General features: G+C 38.0%; 1 pseudogene; it reads right to left on the bottom strand.

Annotated features, from left to right (window-relative positions):
* Window positions 1-415: 415 nt before the first annotated feature.
* On the bottom strand, window positions 416-852 carry LOC118834386 (annotated as a pseudogene).
* Window positions 853-12,039: the final 11,187 nt, after the last annotated feature.

Here is a 12,039-nt window from a genome sequence, read left to right as displayed (position 1 = left end):
TTAGTTTATCCTAACAGCAATAGGGACCCTACAGGAAGCAGAAGGAGAAGAAGGAGGAAGAAGAGGAGGAGAAGAGAGAAAGAGGAGAACTAGGAGGAGTAATACTATAAGGTTTGTAAAGCACTTCCCATATTAACTGGCTTGATTTTCATAAGTACTCTGAGAATTAAGGACTATTATTATCCCTATTTTTCACATGAGGAAATTGAGGCTGAGAAAAGTTAAGTTGCTTGACAAAGTTCACACAGCTGGCAAATGTCTGAGACAGGATTCGAACACAGGTTTTCTTGACTCCAAGGCCAGAAAAAATTCATAAAGACCTAGGGACTCTCATTATCAATATACCCAAAAAGGACAATTCCAGATGATTTTTTTTTCACTAAGAACTTTTGTGTTTTTATTGTTAGGATCTGGGTTACTTGAGAGGGATGAAACATGAGGAGTAGGTGGCTCCAATACCCAGTCGGCCATGTTTCACAGGCTTGTAGGTGATAGAGAATTCACCCAGGTAGTGGCCGATCATCTCTGGCTTAATTTCTACCTGATTGAAGGTCTTGCCATTATAGACGCCCACCATACTCCCACTATCTCAGGCAAGATGATCATGTCTCAAAGGTGTGTCTTCACTACCTCTGGCTTTTCCATGGGGGGCGCCTCCTTCTTGGCCTTCCCCAGACGCTTCAGGATGGAATGCTGTTTGCGCCACAGACCCCTGTTGAGTCGCCGACGCTGCCGAGCACTGTACAACTGCATGAGCTATTCGTAGGACATGTCCAGCAGCTGATAAAGGTCCACGCCACGGTAGGTGAACTTCCGGAAGGTTCACTTCTTCTTCTGCTCCACTTCCGCCATCTTGTCTGCTGTCAGGAAAGGACCGCTTCCCATCTCTGGATGATTTTAATAGCAGAGTAGGCACAGATTATCAGGGAGTCCTTGAGAGGAATAGAATCAGAACTATCAACAGCAATAGTCACTTACTACCAAAGACTTGGGCATCTCATCGTCTTCTCATCATCAGCACTCTCTTCAGTTTACCTAAACACAATAAAATTTCATGGATGCATTCTTGCAGCAAACTGGTACTTAATAGGGTATGTCATTGTGAGGAGAAGAGACAGATATGATGTGAGAGTAATGAATGCAACGCATGGCACAGAATGTTAGACACATCATAGACTCATCCGTTCCAAGTTAAACATTCACATTCCTTACATAAGTGGCTGCCCTAAGGTAAGATGACTACCAGAAGATTTAATATCAACAGAGTAGAGGGTTTCTCCATACATCAACAGTTTGTTGCTAACTTAGAAGGAAAACTGAGCCAATACATGGATGACAACAGTAGAATAGGAAAGGAGTAGACAACTTTCAGAAATTTGGTGTACAGCACCACATTTACTCATCTGGGCCAAAACATTCACAAAAATCAAGATTAGTTTGACAAAAATTATCAGGAAATTATGAAGCTGCTAAACAAAAAAAAAATGAGAAGTCCATAGGGTTTATTAGCAGAATAATTCATCCATCTCTAAGAAGGTAGCATTTAACTCCATCAGAAATAAAGTACGAGTGAAGGTTAGAGTGATGCAGGATTTTTTGGCTCAATAAGAAGGCAGATGAAATCCAGTTTTACATTGATAGTAACAATCCAAAGTGCTTTTATGATGCTCTAAGGGCCATTTATGGGTTATGGGATAAAGAACTTGGTAAATCTCATCTACTCAGCACTTATGGAGACACATTGATTAGTGACAAAGACATGATCCTGGAGAGATGGGATGAAAACATCCAAAAGTGTTCTCAACAGATCCTCCTCAACCAATGCTGAAGCCAAGGAGTCAATCCCTTCTAGTGGAACTTTCAACTGAAGAAGAGGTTTTGAATGCTCTCCTATGGCAAAGCCCCTGGGGCTGATTCTATTCCAATGGAGATTTACAAGGTAGGGGGTCTACTGCTCATACAAAAGCTGACTGAAATCTTCCAGGTTAAATGGCAAGAGGAGGTTATCCCCCAGAAGTTCAAGGATGCCTCTGTTGTTCATCTCTATAAAGGAAAAGAAAACAGTTTGTCCTGTGACAATCACAGGGGTTGGAGGTCCTCTCTCTTAATCATTCCTGGCAAGATTTTTCCTTAATAGGCTTACCCTTCCTCTGAAAAATGGTTACGTACCTGGGAGCCGTTGTGGCTTCAGAAAGCGTAGAGCAGAAGATGGTGCTGTGGAAGGAAGGAACTACGGGAGCTCTCTCACAAATTCTGTCAGATATGTCTAAAAGAGTGAATCTGAGCAGATTTGAGAGTTAGAAGCCACCAGTAGAATGAGAGGGGTAGGAGTGCCAGGCACGCAGGTTGGCACCAGACCAAACCAACTGGGAACAGCAGAGGAATCCAGCCAGCCGCGGGTCTGGGAGAGCACTGGGTGAGCAAAATGCCAGAGCAGGAACAGGCCCAGGGCGGAAGTACTGGCTATGGCCGCAGTTGAGCCCCAGGCCTCTCAGCCCAGGACAGGAGTCTGTCAGAGCACAGAGCCTGCAGGCGCAGGAGCATCTAGCCTGGAGGCTTCCAAACCACAGTCTAAAGGTTTGAAACTCACCTTCTTGAACTTCCAGGAGCCATGATGGACAGGTAAAACAGCTCATATCCTTCCCTTGAATAAACCCATAGAATAAAACCTCAGGAGAAACAGAGGAGCCAGAAGAAAGGCTTCAGTAGCGAGAGAAGTAGAGGAGAGTCCCCTTCCTGTGGTGGCAGAAGGAGACTAGTGCAGGAAGAGAGGTGTCCCAGCAGCCCTTACCTCAGCAGAACAAGGAAAGTAACTGAGCCCCAGGAGCTAACTAACATCAATGCCAGGACCCCAGACTTAGCTTTGCACAGCAAGGGGAAGTGGCAGACACCAACAGACAAGAGCTGAGACCACCCATGCTGTAGAACAGTCCTGGGGAAGAAGAGACTCCAAGCAGCCATACCACCCCTTCCCCACACCTCACAAAACCAGAGTCCATAGCACATAAAGCTAGATCTCAACACAAGAAACTTGGGACAGAGCCCCCTGAGCCCCAGAAGCAGAGATCCACTTCAGAAACTAGAAGGAAAAAAAACACCATGAAAAAGAATAGCCAGAAGCCTTCAAAGCTGAATGCTTCATTTTATGGAGACAGGGAAGATCAAAATACCAATTCAGAAGAGGACAGCATGGACACTACACCCACATCTGAAACCTCAAAAGGGAAAGTGAACTGGTCTCCAGACCAAAAGAATTCCTGGAAGAAGTCAAGGAGGACTTTTACCTCAAGGGAGGTAAAAGAAAAAATGGAAAAAAAAATTCTATGAGGAAAACAAATCTTTAAAAGGTAAAATTAGGGAATTGGTTAAGGAAAATCAGAATATAATTGGACAAAATGTCTCATTGAAAAGTAAAATCAACCAAATGGAAAATGAGATAGAAAAGATAAAGGAAGAAAACAAAACAAAAATTAGAATTGGGCAAGTAGAAGCTAATGACTCTATGAGACATCAAGAATTAGTCAAATAAAATCTAAAAAATGAAAAAAATAGAAGAAAATGTGAAATATTTGATTGGAAAAACAACCGACCTGGAAAATAGATCCAGGAGAGACAATCTAAGAATTACTTGTCTACCTGAAAGCTATGATGAAAAAAAGAGCCTGGATAGTATCTTCCATGAAATCCTTAAGGAAAATTGCCCAGAGGTTCTAGAACCAGAGGGTAAAATTGTCATCAAAAGAATCCATCCATAACACCCTGAAAAAGATCCCAAATTGAAAACTCTAAGAAACATTATAGCCAAATTCCAGAACTACCAGGTCAAGGAGAAAATCCTGCAAGCAGCTAGAAAGAAACAATTCAAATATCATAGAACTACAGTCAGGATCACACGAGATTTTTCAGCTTCTACATGAAACGACAGGAGAAATTGGAATACAATATTCTGAAAGGCAAAGGAGAGTGGACTACAACCAAGGATCAACTATCCAGAAAAATTGAGCATAATTTTCCAGGCAAGGAGATGGACATTCAATGAAATAAGGGAATTCCAGACCTTCTTGATGAAGAAGCCAGAGCTCAATGGAAAGTTTGATCTCCAAATAAATAACACAAGAGAGACATAAAAAGGTAAATGGGGGGGGGGAACCCCTAGTTAGTCAATAAGGCTAATTGATTATATCCTTATATAAGACTATTTTGTTTTACATATATATATGTATATATACATACATATATATGTTAATCTTGAGTATAGTATACTTATTATGACAATTGAAAGGGATATTCATAAACTGTGGATATCAGTATAAAATAACTGATATAATGATAAAAAATATAATTAAGAGATATAAAGGGATGGTTCTGGGAGAAGAGGTAAGGAGGTAGGAGAAAAGGGCAAATTACATCCCATGAAGAGGCACAAAACCATATTGTAGTAGAGGGAAAGAAGGGAGGGAGAAGAGCAATATTTGAGCTTCACTCTCATCCGATTTGGTTCAAGAAGGGAATAACATACCCTGATAAGTACAGAAATCTAATTTGTCCTACAGGCAGTAGGAGGGGAAAGGGAAAAAAGGTAAGGGGATGGTCAGAAGGGAGAGAAGAAGTAGCAAGTGGAAAACATTAAGATAAGGGAGGGGAATCAAGAGGGAGGGTAAACTGAGGAAGGCGGTGGTCAAAAGCAAAATTTTGTTGAGAAGTGGAAAGGGAAAGGGAGAAATAAAAGCATAAAATGGGGGAAATAGGATGGAGAAAAAGACAGATAGTAATCATAACTGCGAATGTGAATGGGATGAACTCTCCCACAAAACGGAGGCACATAGCAGAATGGATTAAAAACCATAATTCTACAATATGCTGTTTACAAGAAACACATTTGAAACAGGGGGATATATACAGGGTAAAGGTAAAAGGCTGGAGTAGAATTTATTGTGCTTCAGCTAAAGTAAAAAAAGGCAGGGGTAGCAATCCTAATTTCAGACAATGCAAAAGGAAAGATAGATCTAATTAAAAGAGATAAGGAAGGACACTACATCCTGCTAAAATGCACCATAAACAATGAAGCCATATCATTGTTTAACATACACGCACCAAGTGGTATCCACACCAATTCTTAGAGGAGAGGTTAAGGGAGTTACAGGAAGAAACAGACAGCAAAACTATAATAATGGGAGACCTCAACCTCCCCCTCTCTGAACTTGATAAATGTAACCTCAAAATAAACAAGAAGTTAAAGAGGTGAACAGAATTTTAGAAAAGGCAGATATGATACACCTCTGGAGAAAACTTAATGGGGATAAAAAGGAATATACATTTTTTCTCAGCAGTACATGGTACAAACCCAAAAATTGACCATGTACTAGCGCATAAAACACTCACAATCCAGTGCAGAAAGGCAGAAGTAATCAAAGCATCCTTTTCAGATCACGATACAATAAAAATTATTTGTAATAAAGAACCATGGAAAAATAAACTAAAAATTAATTGGAAACTAAATAACCTAATCCTAAAGAATGAGTGGGCCAAAGAACAAATCATAGAAACAATTAATAACTTCATTCAACAGAATGACAATGATGAGACAACATACCAAAACTTGTGGGATGCAGCAAAATCAGGTCTTAGGGGAAGTTTTATATCTCTAAATGTTTACACGAATAAAATAAAGAAAAAGGAGATCAATGAATTGGGCATGTAACTGAAAAAGTGAGAAAAAGAACAAATTGAAAATCCCCAATTAAATTCCAAATTAGAAATACTGAAAATCAAAGGAGAGATTAATAAAATTGAAACCAAGAAAACTATTGAATTAATAAATAAAACAAAGAGATAGCTTTATGAAAAAACAATAAAATTGATAAACCTTTGGTCAATTTGATTAAAAAAGAAAGAAGAAAATCAAATTACCAGCATCAAAAATGAAAAGGGTGAATTCACCTCCAATAAAGAAGAAATTAAAACAATAATTAGGAATTATTTTGCCCAATTGTATGACCATAAATGTGACAGCCTGAGGGATATGGATGAATATCTACAAAAATATAAATTGCCCAGGTTAACAGAAGAGGAAATAAAATTTCTAAATAACTGCATCTCAGAAAAAGAAATTGAGCAAGCCATCAATGAACTCCCTAGGAAAAAATCTCCAGGGCCAGATGGTTTTACACGTGAATTTTATCAAATATTTAAAGAACAATTAATTCCTATACTTTATAGACTGGGAAAATAGGTGAAGAAGGAGTCCTACCAAATTCTTTTTATGACACATATATGGTACTAATACCCAAACCAGGAAGAGTCAAAACAGAGAAAGAAAATTATAGACCAATTTCCCTAATGAATATTGATGCAAAATTTTAAATATATTATTGGCAAAATGATTACAGCAACTGATCACGAGAATAATACACTACAACCAGGTAGGGTTTATTCCAGGAATGCAAGGCTAGATCAATATTAGGAAAACTATCAGCATAATTGATCATATCAACAACAAAACTAGCAGAAACCATATGATCATCTCAATAGATGCAGAAAAAGCCTTTGACAAAATACAACACCCATTCCTATTAAAAACACTAAAAAGCTTAGAAATAAATGGAGCCTTCCTTAAAATTAAAAATAGCATCTACCTAAAACCATCAACAAGCATTATATGTAATGGGGATAAGCTAGATGCATTCCCAATAAGATCAGGTGTGAAACAAGGTTGTCCATTTTCACCCCTACTATTCAATTTGGTAATAGTAATGTTAGCTGTAGCAACAAGAGAAGAAAAAAGAAATTGAAGGAATTAGAATAGGCAAAGAAGAAACTAAATTATCAGGTTTTGCAGATGATATGATGATTTACTTAAAGAATCCTAGAGAATCAAGTAAAAAACTGCTTGAAATAATAAACAACTTTAGCAATGTTGTAGGATATAAAATGAACCCACATAAATCCTCAGCATTCCTATACATTACTAACAAGCCCAACTGCAAGAGATAGAAAGAGAAATTCCATTCAAAGTTAGTGTAGACACTATAAAATATTTGGGAGTCTATCTGCCAAGACAAACCCAGGGCCTATATGAACATAAATATTAAACATTTTTCACATGAGTAAAGTCAGATCTGAATAAATGGAAAAATATCAGTCGCTCATGATTAGGCTGAGCTAATATAATAAAAATGACAATTTTACCTAAATTAATTTATTTTTTCAATGCCATACCAATCAAACTACCAAAAAATTATTTTACAGAGCTGGGTAAAATAATAACAAAATTCATCTGGAAGAACAAGAGGTCTAGAATATCTAGGGAATTAATGAAAAGAAATGCTAGAGAAGGTGGCCTAGCCATTACAGATATTAAACTGTACTATAAAGAAGCAGTCATCAAAACTACCTGGTACTGGGTAAGAAAGAGAGTCATGGATCAGTGGAATAGGATAGGGACACAAGACTGTAACAATCTATTCTTTGATAAACCCCAAAAATCCAGCTTCTGTGCTAAGAATTAACTATTTCACAAAACTGCTGGGAAAGTTTGGAAATGGTAGTGCAGAAACTGGGCATAGACCAATATCTTACACCATACACCAAAATGAAGTCAAAATGGGTTCATGATTTAGGAATAAAGGCTGATACTATAAGCAATTTGGGAAAACAAGGAACTGTTTACCTATCAGATTTATGGAAAGAAAGAATTCATGACACAGCAAGAGATAGAGAGCATTGCTAAATTCAAAATGGATAATTTTGATTATGTTAAATTGAAATGTTTTTGTATAAAAAAGCCAATGCAACAAAGATTAGGAGGGAAGCAGAAAATTGGGAGAAAATCTTTACAACTACTGTCTCTGATAAGGCCTCCTCTCTAAAATATACACGGAACTGAGCCAAATTTATAGGAATACAAGTCATTCCCCAATTGAGAAATGGTCAAGGATATGAACAGGCTGTTTTCAGAGGAAGAAATTAAAGAAATCTATAGGCATATGAAAAAAATGCTCAAAATAACTACTGATTAGAGAAATGAAAATCAAAACAACTCTTAGATACCATATCTCTCCTGTCAGATTGGCTAAAATGACAAAACAGGAAAATGATAAATGCTGGAGAGGATTTGGGAAAATTGGAACATTGTTAAATTGCTGGTGGAGTTGTGAATGGATATAGCCATTCTGGAGAGCAATTTGGAACTATGCTGAAAGAGCTATAAAAATGTTCATACCCTTTGACTCAGCAATACCACTTCTAGGGTTGTATCCAAAAGAGATCACACAAGTGGGAAAAGGACCCATACGTACAAAAATATTTATAGTGGCTCTTTTTGTAGAAGCAAAGAATTTGAAATCAAGGGGATTCCCATAAATTGGGGAATGGCTGAAGAAGTTGTGGTATATGAAGGTAATGGAATACTATTGTGCTGTAAGAAATGGAGAAGATACAGACTTCATAATAGCCTGGAAAAACCTACATGATATAATGCTGAGTGAACAGAGCAGATCCAGGAGAACACTATGTACAACCACAGATATATGGATTCTGTGATGAATAACCCCGATATACTTCACTCTTCTCAGCAATACAAGGTGCAAGGACAACTCCAGGGTTTCTCATCATGGAGAGAGCTATCTACATCCAGAGAGAGAACTATGGAGTTTCAATGCAGATTGAGGCACACTGTAAGCTCTCCTTTTTTTTCCTTTGTTTTGTTTTTCTCTTTTGTTTTTGTTTTGTTTTTGTTTCTTCTTTCTCACGATTCACTCCATTGGTCAAAATTCTTTTTTGCAACTTGACTATTTTGTAAATAGGTTCAATGTGAAGTTATATGTAGAAGATATACCAGATTCCATGCCATCTTGAGGAGGGAGAAGGGGAGCAGGGAAAAAGATCTGGAACAAAAATAAACCCAAAATTGGAATTAGAATATTGTATTTAAATCTCTTTCATTTGCTAGTTATTATAGAACCTAGTCTTAAATCCCAGTTCTGCCATTTACTACTTTGGGGAAGTCACTTCATTTATCTCAGTTTCCATTTCCTCCTCTCTAAAGCAAATAGAACAGATTTAGTGATCTCTAAAATTCCTTTTTATGTTTAATGATTTATGATTGATGAGCCTCTTATTTTAGGCCCCTCCAATCTATCTGCTAACTATACCCTCCTACCAACAAAGGGGAATTAATAGGACTATTGATCTAGTGAAGTCATTCCTATCAGTGCAATAGCAGGAAGTGATTATGATTCAATCAAAACTTGAAAGTCTCAGGGCATAGAATCAGTTCCTATCATAAGGAGAAGAGTGTGTGTTTTGTCTGTGTAGTTTGTATATTGAGCTGGATCTGTCTAGATATGACTCACAGGGAGGCATGGATAGATATTTCTTGAGTCCCCTCCACTCAATTTTCTCTAAAGAAAACATTAAAACCTGCCATAGGGAAAGCAAGAGACTGGGGCTAGAGGTTGATCAATATTTTCCTCAGTGAAAGGGTAATGTGCAAGAATTGCATCTATCTGTTTATCCTCCTAAATGTTATTATAGGGGAAATCACTTCTTGGTTCAAGGTGTGTTCTTGATCACTACCCTTCAATGGGGAAAGAGGACTCCAGACTATATACCTGAGGCTTGCCCTCCTTCCTCTTCAAATGCCAGTTTCACAAAGAATATGGACAGTGAATAGCAAGTAAACACATTTATCCAATAGCAAATAGAAATCCAAATAGGTATACAGATGAGAATTTACCAGACAATACACAGAGTAAATGAACTCTTCTCCATTAGAAGCAAGATTTTGTAGCTCAACCAACAGAGAGAGTCCCAGATCATAGGAAATGAGCAAGGTGTTGGTTCTTTTAAACATTTTTCCCTTTGCTGGCCTTTATCTCCCTTCAAAGACTTAGAAAGAGCCTGGAAATATACAATCTTTCTTGGAGGTGGAAGCCAGAGGATCAAGATCTTTCCTCTCTTTCAAGTTCTTTCCAACCTCACCCCCATGCAACTAAGGAGAATGGAGTAATCAATCTCCACCCCTGAGAATAGTCTTATGTTAATTGGTAGACCAGAGCCCCAGTCTACACTATTATGATTATAGACACATTTTATAAGAATGAAAGCATTTCTCTATGAAATCTTTCTCTTCTATGGTTGATCTCACCAGATTACCTGCCTTCCGACTTTACTGAGAAGACTAGAACTACCTAATGCACACTCAATACTCTTTTCACTTCCATGTTTCACAGCTTTTCTATGTCTTCACCCATTGTTTCATCTTTCAATCTTTCCTCAGAGGAAGGGATGATTTTCTTCTTTTTCAAGATTAATATCTATGTGTTCAATGCCACCTCCTTCAACCTTTTCTTATTGTAACAATCATAATATTGGGCTTTCTCTTGTTTCTTCCATCTTTCATTATTCATTTCTACTCCTTTTCCCTCTTCCTATAGACATAGGTTCTTGGATAACTGCCTTCACCTCCCTGGGCCCTGGTGTTTTTATTTTGTTTGTTTGTTTGTTTTTAAATGTGTGAAATGGAGGCAATGTTAACCTACATAACTTCCAGGCTTCATTCTTTTTAAATTCTGTCACAGTATCTCCCTCATCATTGCTTAGTCAATAGGTCAAGTGCTGATTAGTTCCTTTCAGAACTTTATCTTATAGTCAGCTGCTCTTTTCCAATGATATTGTTCTCACCCTAGTCTAGGCCCTGTCCTCATAGAGTGGTAGAAGTGCTCCCTAGATGTGGAGTCAAGATACAACTGGTCTCCTTTCCTAGTTCTGCTATTTAATATCCATGCAACCTTGGGCAAGTCATTTGCCCTATATGGGCCTCAGTTTTTTTCATCTATAAAATGGACTATATGGACTATGGACTAGATGATTTCTAAGAATTATTTTCTATATTTCTATATCTGTATTTCTATATTCTATATCTATTTCTATATCTATATTCTAAGAATTATTTTCAGCTCTACATCTTATGGGTATTACAATAGATTCCTAACCTTCCCCCCACCCTATCACAAGGGTACATCCACACATACATACCCACAAACACACACACACACATGCACACGCACACACACATGTATGCACACATATGCATACGCGCACACACACACACACACACACACACACACCATTTCTCTTCCCTCTCACATTCTCGCCACTATTGTCAGAGTAACCTTAGTGGCCAACCTTGATTATGCCATTTCACTGTTCTACACAAATTATACAACAATGTAAATACAGTCTTAACTTATTGTTCATGGCTTCTTGTTCAAGGAACTGTGCAATTTCATCTCAATGTACCTGGCCAATTTGATCTTACTGTTCCCCTTCCCATGCTCTATGACAACTGTAGAATTTGTTGTGTCTTCAAAAACATTCCTCAACTTTTCTTGCTGAAACACCCTCATTGACTCCCTTTCAATTGTAGCACCCAGTCTCCTTACTCATAAGCCCCCAGAAAACTACCAGAGGTTCTGGGTATTTTATCAGAATGCTCTGCTGACCTTAGTTTACAAGCCCCCAATGATCCATATATTTTTATTAGTAAGCCAGAGGACACACTCACCTCTCTTTCAAAGCAAATGTGTTTAGAAAAAACATCATAGAAAGAAAAGGAACTATAAAACATTCAACTTATAAATCTGAAGCTCTTTCACAAGTACATGCATCCTCAGAGGAAAGAGGCATAGAAATCTTGCATGGGTCATACACATGTGGGGAACAAATGTGGCCAGGACCCCCAAGGGGAGAGGCAATTCACTTGCCCAAGGCTTCAGAGATGATAATTTCTTTTACTAATGCCATCCTACTGCTTTCCCTCATAAGATTATGCTATTCTTCCTACAATGTGTGAAATAAACTTGAAGTGTATTGTGGGTACCAAATGGGAGACCCCCTTTGAGAACTCTTCAGATTCCCATTTTGTAGTGTGTGTATATGTATATGTCTGTGTGTGTGTGTGTGTGTGTGTGTGTGTGTGTTTCTTTTTGAATATGCCTCTCTTCCATGGCAAATCAGAAACATACCCAAACCATATCA

This window comes from Trichosurus vulpecula, chromosome 1, assembly GCF_011100635.1.
Source record: "Trichosurus vulpecula isolate mTriVul1 chromosome 1, mTriVul1.pri, whole genome shotgun sequence".
Taxonomy (NCBI): Eukaryota; Metazoa; Chordata; class Mammalia; order Diprotodontia; family Phalangeridae; genus Trichosurus; species Trichosurus vulpecula.
Note: the sequence above shows the minus strand (reverse complement) of the source record. Positions and strands in the feature narration are given on the sequence as shown.